This window comes from Macaca fascicularis, chromosome 1, assembly GCF_037993035.2.
Source record: "Macaca fascicularis isolate 582-1 chromosome 1, T2T-MFA8v1.1".
NCBI lineage: Eukaryota > Metazoa > Chordata > Mammalia > Primates > Cercopithecidae > Macaca > Macaca fascicularis.
Window position 1 is genome coordinate 59,947,004 of NC_088375.1, and position 16,037 is coordinate 59,963,040.

General features: G+C 52.0%; 1 protein-coding gene and 1 non-coding gene across 7 annotated transcripts in view; one reads left to right on the plus strand and one right to left on the minus strand.

Annotated features, from left to right (window-relative positions):
- LGR6 (leucine rich repeat containing G protein-coupled receptor 6) overlaps positions 1-16,037 on the plus strand; it is a 123,604-nt gene that overhangs the window by 434 nt on the left and 107,133 nt on the right. The gene's annotated exons all lie outside the window — the stretch shown is intronic.
- LOC123571233 (small nucleolar RNA U13) lies at positions 3,386-3,489 on the minus strand. The gene has a single exon (XR_006695420.1). It is a non-coding gene; the product is annotated as a small nucleolar RNA U13 (small nucleolar RNA).

Genomic DNA, 16,037 nt, shown 5'->3' on the forward strand with positions numbered 1-16,037 from the left:
TGCCTGCCCGTCCCCACCTGGTCCTGCGGGCTGCTGGCTAGTGCCCAGTCTCGGCCTCAGCAGGGCACCTGCTTGCTTGGTGCCCTGGGGCGTGGGCATCACAGAGAGGGTTCACCCCCTTCCAAGTTCACGGCTGCGGGACTGGGGAGGGGAGAAGAGTCTGAGATGAAATATCAGGTGAGCAGGGAGACCGGGCTTCCCTGACTTGGCTTCCCCATTGGCCTCTGTGCTTGTGGGCTCACTATGGGAGCCCAGGCTTGGTGAGGTGGGTTCTGGACCCTGAGCAGGAGGGCACGGGGCTGGCTGCCCCATCTCCGTTGCTACATTCTCTTCTAGTAGAGCAGTGCCCGGGATGGTGGCTGAGGGTAAAGCTGACAGAACTGGAGGTGGAGGTGAGGGGAGCGTGCCCCAGTGGGGTGGAAATAATGTCTGTTCTTCTGCCATGGTGAGGACAGCAGGGCTGTCACACTGAGGCTGGGTGGCCTTCGTGAGGGGGGGTTCCCAGAAGCTGGGAGGGGGCCCCTATCCACTCTTGTCTCCTTAGAAAGGGACTCTGCCAGCACCATCTCCCTTCACTGGGGCCTCCTGGCTCCCCCAGGGTCCTCCCTAAAGTCATGTCCCAAGAGGCTGTGTTGGAGACACTAATTTGTGGGCAGGCGCCGAGGCTGAAAACCAGAGAACCATTTTTAGCGTCTGAGTTGGGGTGAGATGGCGCGTGAAGGGGACCCTACTGGGGGCAGCTGTCCTGTCAGTCTGGCTCACAGAGCTTACCCTCAGAACTGGAGGGCTGGGGGCTCTGGCTGCTCACTACCTGGGCAGGAGGAGGGTGACAGAGCACTTTCCAGGCCACCTACCCACACCCCCAGCCGGGCTCTGGGGAAAGGAAACCTCCTCCAGCCCAGGTCTGCAGGCCCCATCACCTTCCTCAGAGCAGCTGGGAGCAGGTGGGAAAGCCTGGGGCCTTCTGCTGAGGGCTAGGATCCTAGAGCTCCTTCTGGCCTGAGAGAGGCCCCTCATGGCTTTGGGGTTCCAACATGTCAGAGCTTAGAGGAAGAGGAGGTTGGGCGAATCTTTACAGGGGCCTAGCAAGAATTTGTGGAACTAAAAGGGTGCTCAGTGTTGGCAGTGTCCTGGTGGGAGGTGGAGGGTCCCAGATGGCAACTTTTCACAGGACTGCTCTCCAAATGTCCCTGTCCCCAGGTCGGGATGTCCCCCTCCACTCCAAAAGGCACAGGCTGTGGGCCAGGTGAAGGAGTGAGAAGGGAAAAATAATGTCCATCTTCCAGACGGACAAATGGAATCCTTCACAGTGCAGCGGGTGACGGCACAGGCAGTCATGGGAATAAAGGTACCAACTGCACAGAGCCCGGGCACTCAACATCTGGCAAAGCAGGGCAGGCTCCCGCCCCACCCCACACCCAGGCCAGCCCTGCTTTCAGCAGTTTTCTATCCTGGGAGTATGTGACATTGGTTCATTTGAAGACAGGGTCCTGTAGCTAAAGAGTTTAGGCGTGACTTCTGTGGAACCTTTCTCGGGGTGAGCCGAAGGAAGGTCCCTTGCCTGGGTTGAAGGGGCAGGGAAGATAAGGCCTTCCAGAGCTTCCTTTCCCAGCATTAAGTCTTCCTAGACTGGTTAATGATCCTTTTTCTAGGACTTGGGGAAGGAGGTACAGTGTCACCTTTGGAATTCAAGCATCCTACCATCCATGCTGGCAGAAGATTTTCCTGCTAGCTTATCACAGTTCCCTCAGAGCTGTGAACTCTGCGTTTGGGTTCAGTAGAGGTGGGGTTTTCTGAGCTGGTCTGTCTTCCTGGGGATTGAGAAACTCCCTCTCTCTCAAGAGTCAGGGGATGCTTCTGAGCGGTGGAGAGAAGAGAGGGAGTGGGAACTAGAAAGAGTATGATGGGTCCTGGGGCAATGTGGGGAATTTAGCAGTGGGGTCTGGAATATTGGAAGGAGGTGGCAGAGGACCGTGTCCCCTGCTCTTGGCTGGGGAGGGGTCCCACGTGGATGGTGCATGGAGGATTCCTACAGTTGTCCTGAGGGTGGCTCAGAGGAGGAATTTTCTTTCTTTGCCCTCTCTGGAGAACGGCTCTACCACAAAGGCCCCTGAAGGTGGGGCTGAGGGCTGGCTTGGAGAGGAGCCAGGGTGGGGGAGTCTTGGGGCTCTCTTCTCTTTTCAGCAATGTTAGGAGATGCCAGGCTTGGCCCTGCCCCGTGTACCCCAGAGGACAGAGCAGATTCACATCTGGTGATATAACCAGCAGTGCCTCTCTCCGGGTCACTCAAACCTTGGTTCCTTCCTAGCTCTGCTGCCTACTGAGAGTCACTCACTGAACACCTCTAAACCTCAGGTTCTTCATGTGTACATGGAGAGGAGGAAGCAGGTTGTTGAGAGGATTAAGTGAGATAATATGTTCAGTGAAAGTCCCCACAGTGCCTGACACCCGAGGGTGACTCTGAAATGGTGGCTAGTATTATCATGCCTCCTATGGGTGCTCTGTGGAGGCGGAGGTAAGCTACCAGGCCTCTCTACACCGGAGGGAAATTGAGCCTAGTGGGAGAGTGTAGAATTCAAGGGAATGGTTTGTGGCTGGAGGAAGAGAGCAGCGTGCTGGGGAGGTGAGTGTCAGGGCAACTCTTGATCAATACTTGGCTGGTTCTGGGGACTTGGAGCCCAACCAGTTGGTAAAAATTGGGGGTTGGGGATCGGGGGTGGGGTGGGGACTTAGGTCATCCTGACACAGAGTTGAGAATGAAAAATGTTAAAACACTGCAGGAAGCAGCAGACCAGAGAGGACTCGAAGATCCTTAGAAGGAGCCATAGACAGAACCATAGGAGGCTCCCAGGAGCTATGGGCTCCAAAAGGTACCCGCAAGTCCGCTTGCACATTCCTTGACCTGGTCTCAATAAAAATGACTTCATATCTCTTCCCCCACTCCACGGCTGTGAGATTTTCTCCTTCTAGCCAATACCTGTCATGAGGTAGGTGCTTCCGCCTCTCCATCTTGGTTCTAAGGCAGACCAGGAAGGCATCTCTATAACCAACTGGTATTCTTTGCTTTGACAATCATGTCCAAAAACTATTACCACTTCTGGACTCAGTGCCAGCCCTGTTTGATCAAGGTTGGGAAGACAGACTTCAGATACTCACAATCCTTCATATGTCTCTCTTTTTTCAACAGTTTCCTCCTAAACTGTAGTCTCAGCGAGGCTCATTGACACTCACCGGGGTTTCAACATTCTCCCTGGCTGGGGCCTGTTCTGGAAATAGACCAAGGGGGAGATGGAGGCCCTGGCTCTGGGACATCCAATCTGATGGTGATGAGAAGGCATGATGCCTCTTGTTCTATTATTTTTTCTTTCTTCTTTAAAAAGAAAAAAAAAAGACCAGTAATGTGCTGACTTCATAACAAGGTTTGAGGGAGGCACTTCTCACACGTGAGCACAAAAACCCGATCGTCACGCTTCTTACCTACAAAAAGATCACCTCTTGTTCTATTCTATCGCATGTGCACACGATGCAGAGACAGGAGTACACAGACAGCATATAACTTGTTGAGCAGATAATCCCCGGAGTTGTTCCTGAGTAGAAAGATCTGGGTAGTTACTCTGGGCCCCCAGGCTGAGCAGTGTCAGTAAACAGATGGTGCCAGAAAAGGTGTCTCACACCTAGTTGTAAAAGACCTAAGGCTTACGCACTTGCAGTCCCACCTAAGCACCCATTTTCATTGTCCACTGCCACCAGGGCTGAGGGCAGGCCACTACACCATGCAACCTCCACTTCAGACTGCTAATTGCTTTCTTGGGAATTCACTCCCTTTAAGATTGCCTGTGATAACTGATAACCACCTGACTTGTTTGAAAGGTTAGATGGTGTGTACATGTGTGTCTGTGTGTGTCTGTGTGTGTTTCTGCGTGTGTGTAGATACAGGGTAATTTACAGGAGATGTCTGTAAATTTGCCACATTTGCCACAACAAAGCAGAGTTCATGCTATCATTTACTAGCTATGTGACCCCCAGCCAGTTGATTAGCCCTTCTGTGACTTAGTTTCCTCACCTGTAAACAGGGTTAAGATCTACCTCATAGGGCTGTTGTGTGGATTCACTGAGATGATGTTTGCAAAGGGTTTGTTATAATGTCTGGTCCATTGTTATTAGGGTGTTGTTATTAGGGTGACCAGGGCCAAGAAATGTTAGTCATGGAAGTCTTCCTGGAGGAGGAAGTCCTGGAATTAGCATGGGAGGGAGGGAAACAGGTCTGTTCTATGAAAGGTATAGGATAGGTATGTGTGTAGTTGGGGCCTGTGAGAGGCAGAAGAAGCTGCCAAGAGGATGGAATGAGCTCTACTGGGAACCCAGAGTAATTTTAGGTTTTTTTTTTTTTTGTTTTTGTTTTTGAGTACAGTCTAGAAAAACCAGGGAGGGGAAGGGAACACCTGATGGAAGACCCCAGCGTGCTCCCTTATATAGTCTAGAGATGAAGAAGCAAAGAACAGGCGGCCTTAACAGGGGAGAGCCAGCCTTGGAGAGGATGTGTTGTGAATTGGGGGTGGAGGTGCCAATGGGCCAGGTCTCATTTCTCACTTCCAAGGCCACCCTTCCCTGGCCCAGTCTTAATCGCCCTTTCTAATAGATTCTAAGAGTTTGACTCCTCCTTCCGGAAACTTGGGGTTTGTGAGTTCTAATCTTCAGTCTCTCAGTTGCTATGAGACCCTGTGCAGGTCCCAAAACTTCTCTGTACCTCAGTGTCCAGAGAAGCCATGTTTTGGATGAAAAACTAGAAAGTGGGAGAGGCAGGGAGCAACCCACTCTGAGTCTCCTGCTCCTGGTGCGGGACAGAGAAAGCTCCCGGGGAGAGCTGCTCGGCAGCAGGCCGTGAGGGAAGGGAAGGAGGGAAGGGGAGGACCCAGGCAGCACCCAGACCAGTGCGGGGAAGAGAGGGGCAAAGGAGGGGTACAGTGACTCCAGGAAGTGGGGTCCTGTGGGGCTGTCCCGTGCCAGCCTTGCTCCAAAGTGGAGCCTAGTAGGGCGGGCCCTTCAGAAGGCAGACCCGGGGGGTCGCCGGAGGTGGGTGAATGTGTGGGGGAGCCAACACCCCAGTTCAAAGGAAAGGCAGGAAACAGCCCTAGGCAAAAGAAAAAGGAAACCTCTCGGCTCTGGCAGCAGCGGGCATGGGGCGCGGCCGGGTGGGGCGGCTGGCGGAGGAGAAGAAAGCCTGGCTCAGAGCAGAGTTGGCCCCCAGCCTGCCCCCACTCCACCCCACCTTCCCTCCATTCCGTGGGCTCTCAACCCTGATGGCCCCACACGCGCTGCAGCCTGCTTCCTGCACTGACCCATGCCCCCCAGGGGAGAGACAGACAGGGCACAGAGGGTATCTGAATGGGGAGGCCTTGCTGGGCGCGGGTTCAAGTCTCAGCTCCCCTGTTGATGAGCCGTGTCTCTGGGCAAATCACTTAACCTCCCCCAAACTCCAGTTTCTCAGTCTTCAAAATGGAAACACTAATAGTATCTACCTCAAAGGGTTGTGAGGAGGAGCAAATGAGACAAAGAAAGCAAAGGGTCTTTTATGCTATAAGGGCTTACAAAATGTTTACTATTAATATAGTTTTTCTTAATGCCTTCAACTACAAATAAACTACCATGAAAAGGGCCCAGCAGAGCTACGGGGACAGGATGGGGAGTTAGGATGGCAGAGTCTCATCTTCTGGAGCCCCATCAGATCACCCTTCCTTCCCTCCCACCCTCCTTCTTTACTAACAAAGCCCCTCCCACTGACTTTCAGGGAAACAGGCCTTTCAAGCAGCCAGTTCTGCTCTTGGGCTCCTGGGCGTGGATGATGGAGGAAGTGATCCTTCTCCCAGGCGATGCCCGGAGGAGCTGGGGCTAAGCCTGCCGCCTGGTGGGAGACTCTCCAAAGAGGAAGAATCTGGGCTTCTAGGTTAGCACTGTCTGGAGAGTCCAGCTTCTCCCCAGAAATCGGAGTTCCTTGAAATTAGAGTTTCTCTGCTATAGGCCAAGGAAAAGCAGGGGTGGATGGGGCATTTGGGATTGGGAGTGTTGTTGTGGGGGTGGGGAGGGTGGGGGGCAGACATGCCCTGAGGGGCCATGAGGATCTTCCTTTGAGCTCATCCTTAATGGGTTGTTTGACCTTAGGCTAGTGACCCACTATTGGGAGCAGGGCCAAGATCAAGGAGCCTGCCGGGGCTTCAGACACCTTGGGAAGGTGCAGGAGATGGGGTGGGGGAAAAAATGCCAATCCCCCTTCCCCAGGTTGGAAATGGCAACTTCTTTCAGCCAAACTGAAATGAACTCACTGACCTGGGGGCTTCTGAGAATTGTGGGGGCCCCTTGTACTAACTAGTCCATTGTCAGAAATGGAGTGATCTCCAGTCCCTGATGACAATTCAGGTCTCTTCCCTCGCCCTTCAGACATGGGAGAACAGGTCCCAGGAGGAGAAAAACACCCGAGAGGCCAAACTTGGGCAGTGAGCAGAGAGTTATTTTGGAAGCAGCGAAAGGACATGGTGGGGGGAGAGCTCAGGGGTTGGCACTGTGCCCCCCGGAGCCATGCCAGAGCAGGCCACGGGCAGGCTGGCGGCTGGCGGGTTGGGGGGGCTGGGCCCGGCTACTTAAGGCACCTCCAGAACTGAAGTTTCCTTTGTGTCCCATCCCCAGTCCTCCCTTCTCTGCTACGACCTTTTTTCTCCTCCAGAAACCATCAGGGGATGCCTATGCTCTGTATCTTCAATTCCCCCATCCCTGGGAGATCAGGGCTCTCTCTGATTAGCTATGAGACGTGAATTTGAGGCTGGGACCGGGGAAGCACATTGTGCCCAGCTCTCTGCCTCTCCTGTCTGCTCCAGCATGGTGAGGATACCTTCCTGTTTGATGTATTCATTCCCTGGACTGTGATCTTCTTCCAGGAAGACACTAGCTCATCAGGAACGTTCATTCTTGGGACCCAGTCTCGATGGGCCCCCATAGGTTCAGAGACACATACATAGGAATCCACCATCACCCTGGTGTCTCTTCTATACCAGTAACAGTGATAACCAGCATTTACTGAATGGTTGGCATGTGGCAAGAAGTGTGCTCAAGCACTTTATCTGCATCATCTCACATAAACCCCATGAGAGAGGTGCTAGTGTTATCCCCACTTACCAGTGGGGATAACACTCAGAGGCCCACAGCTGAGGGGTTTCCAAGCTCCAAGCGAATGAGCAGGACTCTGGGCTTGTCAAAATCCCAGGTCAAGCAGCCTCTCAAAGCCTATTTATAATTCCCGTCTTTCTGGGGGAAGGATCAGTGGTTTGCCCCATTTCCCTCCCATCCACCAGCAGTGGTTTCTGGGAGCCCATCTATGGGGGCTGCTTGGAGGGGAAGGTATTGGGGCTCAGCACAGAAACTGGGGACTCTGGGGAGGGTAAGACAGAATCCTTGAGTGTGGAGATGATCATCAGCATTGACGTTGAGGACCTACTGTCTGCTGGGTCCTCTGGGAGGCAGTCAGGGTGATGACTTCAGTGAGATACCAGCCAGGTGCACGTGAAAAGTGAACTCACTGTATCAGATAATCCCGGGAGCATCCAGGGAGGACCAGAGGTGAGGTCCATGGGCATTCAAGGGAGACAGAGGACTGAGGTGGTCAGGGAAGTCCCAGGGGAGAGAGAAGAGGCTTGAGTCCTGAATACCAGAAGGATTTAATTCAGGGCCAGGAGAAGGGGAAGCCATGAGCCCAGGATAGAATGAGGAACCTCAATGGGGTTTCGTACTTCATCTCCATGACCTGTTCTGTCCCACTCCCTGGGGCAGCATGTTCTAGAGCAGGGCTTTCTGCCCTTTTTCCCTCAGGGAACACATTTTAAAAACACAGACACACACATATACAAACACACAAACCCAATCCAAGGTGTCCAGCGTCCCGGGTAAACCAACAAGGCCTCTCAGGGGAAAGGCACCCAGTTAACCCTGGGCAGCATCCAGCCATCCCAAGGCATAGGAGACCCCATCTGGACACACACCTGGAAGCACTGCTGTAGAAGAAAGAGTGCATGTTTGCAGCCAAGCAGACATGGGTTCAAGGCTAGGCTCCAGCACTAACCAGCTACGGCTGTGTGTTTCTTCACCCCTCTCAGCTTCTGTTTTCTTACTTTCAAAACAGGCATACGGAAAGATGTTTATAATTAGACACAGTGTTTGGCACATAGCAAATGTCCAATCTATGGGAGCTATGGTTATTATCTATCTGGTCTCCCCTTGAGAGAGGCACTTGGGAGAAGGGGTGGAGGCAGGCCTGCAGTGGCCCTTCGTTTCGCCTATTTGACTCTGTCTGCCTAGGGCTTGCTGAGAGTGAGACCCAGAGGGTGGGTCCTAGGACACAGTGTCTCTCACTCTCTGCCCCTGCCACCATCCTTTCCCCTTTGCCCTTGGAGGTGCTGGAGGAGGTGGGAGTGTCCCCGAGAGTGTCCAGACTGACAGAAAGGTGGCAGAAAGGTGCTGAGTGCCTTCCATTGCACCAGTGTCAGGGACTTGGATGTGGTCCCCAGGCCCAAAGCCAAGGCAGATGGACTCACGGAGGGGGAGGAACAGAGGAGCAGTGCGGAGCCACTGTTTCCACGTAGCAGCCGCAGCCCAGTGCATTGCTGGGGTTCTTGCAGGGCAGAGGGAGGGCTTTTTGTATAGGGGAATATGTGGGTGAACCAGGAAAATGGGAGCCTAGTACATGGAGGTTTATTCCAACTCCCTATGTGATCTGCAAGTTAGAATTGCCCCCCTATCTGAGTTAATCGTTGACTCCCGGGAAACAGGCCAAAGGCAGCCCCCCGCTAAGAAGCTTTTAGCACCTCCTATAGGAAGGAAGCCTTCTCAGTGAATCCGGTGTGAGGATTCTTTTCTCCAGGTCTCTAGACCTCTCCCAACGTGCTCCATGTTCCTTTGCATGAAGAAGAACAGCGCAGTTTGGTAGAGTGTGTGTAAGCCTCAGTTGCTATCAGCACACTGTGTGGATTCTGGCAATACTTGTCCTCCCCACTGGTGCTGCGGTGCCCCTCATGCCCCGTGTTAATAACCAATGATAGTGCCACTTAAACTCCCAGGCTGTTGTGAGGAGCAAGCATTCATTCATTCAATCATTCATTTGTTCATTTGACAAATGTGGATTGAATACTTGCCCTCTTTCCTCTCTCCTGGAGCCTTGGAGAGAGAGATAAGACACGCGCAAATAACTGTGACCTGTTGTAGGAAGTGAGAAACACGCCCAGGTAGGGCCAGATACCGCGCAGCAGGCGGGGCACAGAGGAGGGAACGCTGGTGTCTAACTGAGGCCCCTAATTCTGAAGCCCCTGAAAGGTGGTCGTGGTGCAAAGGAAAACCCACAGGCCAAGGAATGGGAAGACCAAGGTTGACACTTGTCAGGTGTCGAGAATCATCTCTGCCCAATGAGTTGTTGCATGAAGCAAGATCCTGCTTGGGGGGCGTTTTGCACACAGGGGGTGTGATTTTATTTCCTGTGAAAATATCAGATAGTATTATGTTCACTATGTCTTTGTAGGGTGTGTGTGTCCCCATCTGTCTGTATGTTTGTCTGACTGTGATGCTCTACTTCATCAGATTCAGGGTTCCTTGTGGACAGGAGCCATGTTTCTTTGCATCAGAAGAGGGGAACTCTTTTAGGGCAGGGGCCATGCCCCCGCTTCAGTCTGGGAGCTTCCTGTATGCAGGATCTGTGCTCATGGTTCCTCTTCTCGGGATCACATCACACATACCTCCTTCAAGCACACACACACCTCCAAACACACACACACCTAATACACACACATCTCCTTCAAACACACACATATCTAACACACACACACACCTCCTTCAAATACACACACACCACTAACACACACATACCTCCTTCAAACATACACACACACCTAACACACACACACCTCCTCCAAACACACAAACATACACCTAACACACACACACCTCCTCCAAACACACAAACATACACCTAACACACACACACCTCCTCCAAACACACAAACATACACCTAACACACACACACCTCCTTCAAACACACACAACACCTAACACACATACCTCCTTCAAGCACACACACCTCCAAACACACACAACCACACATAACACACACACACCTCCTCCAAACACACACACACCTAACACACACTCACACCTTCTTCAAACACACACACACCTCCAAACACACACACACCTAACACACACACAAACACACCCTCTTCAAACACACACACACCTCCTTCATGCACACACCTTCAAACACACACAGACACCCTTCTTTCAAACATACACACCTCCTTCAAACACACACCCCTCCTTCAAACATACACACACCTCCTTCAAACACACAAACCCACACACACCTCCAAACACACACAGACCTAACACACACACATACCTCCTTCAAACATACACACACATACCTCCTTCAAACATACACACACATACCTCCTTCAAACATACACACACATGTCCTTCAAGAACACACCCCCTACCCCAGTATGGGTCTCCGCCTGCAGGGGGCGCTCAGGACAGGGCTGTAAACAGATCCAGTGTATGCATTTCATTTTTTCTCCCTTCCTCTCAGCTCCAGATCTGGGGCAACCCAGGGTTAGGAGTGTTTGAGGATGGAGGACGCTGGATCAAGTGTCCAGGAATTGTGAGAGTTGAGGCAGGAAGGGGCTGTAAACTAATCTCCTGCCTTTGTGGTGGACAGAGCAGATTAGAAGGCTGGGAGAAGACGAGAAAGGAGGGGAACCATTGTCTGGGACAAAAGCAAGAGAGAATGAGAATTGGGACAGGACCTGGGCTCCCACCCTCACTTACCTGGGGCAGATGAGAGCTCAGGACCGAAAGGAGTCAGAGCTGGGAACCAGCTCACCTCTCAGGCCACCCTGGACCCGGTCCCCCAAGCGCAGTTACCTGCTGAAGCAGGCTGAAGCAGGTAACTGCACTTGGGGGACCGGGTCCAGGGTGGCCTGAGATCCCTTCACAGACATGCCCTCCACGCTGTCACACAGGGCCCCGTGCTTGGGTCATTGCTCTGCTGTTACCATGTCATTTTTTTGGTTGTGTGTGTGTGTGTTATTTTATTTTATTTATTTATTTTTGGGACAGGATCTTGCACTTCACCCAGGCTGGAGTGCAATGGTATGATCTCCGCTCACTGCAGCCTCAACTCCCTGGGCTCAAGTGATCCTCCCACCTCAGCCTCCCGAGTAGCTGAGACTACAGGTGCCCACTACCACAACCAGCTAATTTTTAAGTTTTTTAAAAATTAAAATACTTAAAACTTATAGTGAGGTCTCACTATATTGCCCAGGCTGGTCTTGAACTTGCTGGGATTACAGGTGAGAGAGTTGTGTAAAATTTTTAATAATTTTTTTCACAAGGGCCCTACATTTTATTTTGCACTTTGTCCTGCAAATTATTTTATTTATTTATTTATTTATTTATTTATTTATTTATTTTTATTTATTGAGACAGAGTCTCGCTCTGTCACCCAGGCTGGAGTGCAATGTTGCTATCTCGGCTCACTGCAACCTCCGCCTCCTGGGTTCAAGCGATTCTTCTGCCTCAGCCTCTCAAGAAGCTGGGATTATAGGCTCCTGCCACCACATCCGGCTAATTTTTGTATTTTTAGTAGAGACAGGGCTTCGCCATGTTGGCCAGGCTGGTCTTGAACTCGTGACCTCAGGTGATCCATCCGCCTTGGCCTCCCAAAGTCCTGGGATTACAGGTGTGAGCCACTGTGCCCGGCCGGTCCTGCAAATTATGTAGCCCTTTCTCCCCTTAACCTAGAGGCTAGGGCAGGAGGGGATGAGAGGAAGGGGTCTTTTTCTCAGGGATGCCACAGGGAAGACAAGGTAGCCTTTGCCCAGATGTGCAGGAGGCGGCCCCAGGACTAGAGGGGAGACTGAGCATCCTTGGGTTGGAGGTGCTTCTTGGCCTGAGTGTGGCATCTGCAGGGGCCAGGGACTATGGGGTGCATTGTGCTAGAGTGGGCACAGGGGGCACACCAGAGTTTCAGCGATTCTGGGAATGAGGCAGTTGTCAGTCTCTGGTGGGCAGGGATTCTGCTTGAAAGGGAGGGCAGAGGGCCCATCCCACAGGTGTCAGATCCTGTGTGTGTCGGCCTCCTTCCCAGTTTCTTATAAATCTAGCAGACTGGGTAAGTGCACAAATCTCAGAGCCACTCCACCTGAGTTCAGATTCTGGCTCTGCCTTTTACCAATCCTTGGGGAAAGATTTACCCTCTTTGTGCCTTAGTTTCCTCACCTGTAATAGAGGAATGACAATGATGCCCTTGTTAAATGAGTTAATATATGCAAAGTGCCTAGAACGGCATCTGGCACATAGTAACCGTTCAATGGATGTTAGCTATTATTTTTCATTTATTCAACCTGTGAATATATATTAAGCATACACTTAGTAGTAGGCACAGCCGTGCTAGGCGCTGACACTAACTTTCACTACAACAAACAGAGTCCCTGGTCCAGCTGTGGAGATAAATTCTTAGTAACGCCTGAGTGAGCGCCTGGACTCAGGAAATCCTACCACTGACCTGCAGAGCCCTGCTGGCTCAGCCCCTCCCTGCAGTCTCCCACCCTCCTGCTGCAGTGTTTCTCTGTCCTGTGGAGCGAGGAGCTGCGTGAGTCCTCTGGAGGAAGGGGGTGCTTCCAAAGCTTCCCTCCTCCAGTTTCGTCTGCAGCCCTCCTGACCCCAGCAACTGGAGCTTTAGGTTTGTTCTCCAGTTGGAAGTGGGATCAGGAGACCCCGGGCTAGGACCCTGTCTTTGCTGCCAACATGCTGAGTGCCTTTGGACAAGTCCTCTGATGCCTTTGGGTCTGTTTCCTGTGGGGTGAGAGTTCCTGACCCCAGGGTATTATAGAGACAAATGATGGTGTATAAATAAAGATGCAGAGAGGGGAGAGAGAGAGGAGAAGGAGGAGGAGGTGGAGAGAGAGAGAGAGAGAGAAAGAAAGGGGGGGCATGAGTGAGCCGATGATGAGGAGACTGTGATGTGAAGGAAGTGCCAGGGTCCCCTGAGATTTGCAGTGTTGACTCCGTGAGACTTGAGATCCCAGGGGCTGGAACAGGACATGGCCATCATCAGCACCTCGAGGGCTGTGTGCCCAGCCAGAACAAGGCCTCCCATTAACTATGTGCAGCCAGCGGAAAGAGGAATGCCCACCCCCCGCCAGCCGACGCCACGCCAGCCCTCGCCTCGTTGCCCACTCCCCTACTCTGAATGCAGAAGCCCAGGGTGCCACTTCCCCCTCTGCCTGCCCTGCCTCCACCTGCCAGAAAGTATTAGCTTCACTGTCTAGATTGGCAGGGGGGCGCAAAGGCACCATGTTGCGGGGCCCAGGGGACCTGCTGGGGGTGGGGCTTGGGGTCAGGAAATACCTGGGCTAACCCCTGGAACCCTGGCATGCCCAGTGCTGATGGATGAATGGCCCTAGAGCCATAGAGGTAGAGTGTGTAGTAAGAGGGGAAGGCTTGGAAGCTCAGAAACTTGGCCTGGGGAGCCCTCCTGACACCTTACTCCAGCCCCTTACCCCTAACCTGGGCTGGGACCTCCAGATGGGCAGATCAAGTCATTACATCCCACCATCTGCTTAGTGTTTGATCCCCCTGGGAATGTGACCACTGGGAAGTTCTTCCAAGAGTTTCTCCTCCTTCCTACTATAATACCCCCGAGTTTCCCTCTTATTTTGGCCAGAGGGGAGAGAGCCCAAAGCCAACCCCTTCTTTGTTAGCCCTATAGGGAATAGTGGGGTGACCTGGGTTTCATTTCACTTTCTCTATGAGGAAGTAATCTTGGCCTATAAAGGCAACCTTGGAGATGCCACACCCGCTATCCCCAGGGATCCTGGAGGGACTGCCTCCTGCCAAGGAGGTCAGAGGCCTCTGCCTGCTTCTCCTCAGAAATCCACACACCCACTCAGCCTGCCTGCCCCATAGTGTTCTGCGCTGCAGCTAGTCCAGGCAACATCTTTGTGAGAAATAGAAAAGGGTGCCCCTTGCCCCAGTAGCCCTACCATGTAGGGAGCGGGTAGAGTTGATGAGTGGGGCAGGAGCGGATTTTGTCCTCTGGTTGGCCCCTTGGCCAGACACCTTTGTCTAGACCAGGCCACAGTGGGATATTTCTATGAGTCAGCCTGGTCAATGCTTAGTAAAAAAAAAAAAAAAAAAAAAAGTGATTTAAAACATATTTATAAAAGATTGCTTAAAGGAGGTTTCTTCTATGGATTCCCTTGGATATCCTAAAGCTTTTCACTCAAAGTATGGTTCACAGCCCAGCAGCACAGCATCAGCATCATCTGGAAGCATGTGAGGAATGCAGAAGCTCAGGCCTCACCCCTAACCTACTGAGCCAGCATCTGTATTTTAGGGTTTGCCAAGCACTGCCTCAAGCTTATTCATGGAATAAGTCAGATCATCAGCAGAGCTGCTGGACAGCCACTCTCTACTCCATCTCCTACAGTACTGCTTTTACCTAGTTTCTACTTAGGTGATGCACCATTGGTTTACATCCAGGTCTATAAGAAACAGCCCTGTGACATCACGGTTGATTTACTGCAAGGATATGGTGAAGAAATGGGTTCAGACCAGAAGCCTGCAGCTCTGGTGGGGAGCGTTTGGAAGAGGCAAGGAAGCATTGGTTTCATTTAGGATGTAAGGGGCTGGCTGAGATGTCTCTTCCTCTGGGAAACCTTCCCTAATCCCTCAACTCTGGGGGAAGCCTCCCCTCTGTGTGCCTGCCCTGCCCCAAGGCTCATTCCCCTGGGTTCTAATTCCTGGTTACTTGTCTGTTTCTCAAACCAGGCTGGGCTCCCCAAGAGAGCAGGGGCCTGGCCACCATTGCTCTCCTGGTATCCTCAGTGCTGGCCCAAACCCTCTGCACATGGGTGCTCCAAAATATTGGTGGAATGAGTGAAGAGATGAATGAGTGAGTGAATGAATGAACAAATGCCTGGCCAGAGGCTGGGAGGTACAGAGCAGAAAAACAAAAACCCTAGGCTGGAGCAGATGGACTTATTTGAGAGAGAGGCAGGGAGGGCAGCCCTCTTCAAACCTGGTAGTAGCACTAACCTGGCTCCACCGCAGGCAGGAGCCCGAGGTGTGGCTTCCAACCCAGACGGCTGCGGTGAGGAAGGAGTCGCGCTGGGGAGCCTCTTAAGCTGCCAGCCAGCCAGCTCGTGGCCAGGCTTGGGTTTCATTAGAGTGAGACATCTGTTCTATAAACCCTTCCACTTAGAAGCTTTTGCCTTTCCTATTCATTCTCTTAATTCTTTTTTTTAAAGAAAACTTCTTTTGAAAATTTCCATCCAATTCCAAACAAGGTAGGACGAACAAAGGTATGCGCCTACCCCTAGGCTTGGAGAGAGGACTCTAGAGATTTGAGGCTGTGGGTTCTTGAATCTCCACAGCGTGCCTGACACTTGCCTAGGCTCTGAAGATCCAAGATAAGTAAGACCTGAATTTTGCATTGAGAGAGTTTACGATTGGGTCAGGAAATTACCATCCTGTGCATTAAGCGTGAGGCAGGAGACAAGCATAGGCTGGTCGTGGGGGCACTTGGAAGGCAGGTAGGATGCGGCAGCAGTGGAAAGGAATGTGTCTCATTGTGGAATCCTGTGAAGATCCAGGGAGCTGGGGCCAATGGCCAGGAAACCCTGGGGGGGAAGTCTGGGAACACCAAAGCCCGTGGCCATGCCAGCAAATCTCACGTTTATTGAGCATCTACTATGTGTCAGAGCCTGGGGAAAGTGCTAAGGATACACAGATGAGTACGATGAAACCATATACAGAAGTAAACATCCAATTTCAATTTAATGACATAAAAGCTGAGAATTACTCACAGGATTCCATGGGAACCTAGAGGGGAGCCCTCAGAAAGCCTGAGGTTCATGGAAGACTTCCAGAGTTTCTTTTTTTGAGAGAGTCTCACTCTGTTACCCAGGCTGGAGTGCAGTGGTGTGATCTTGGTTCACTGCAA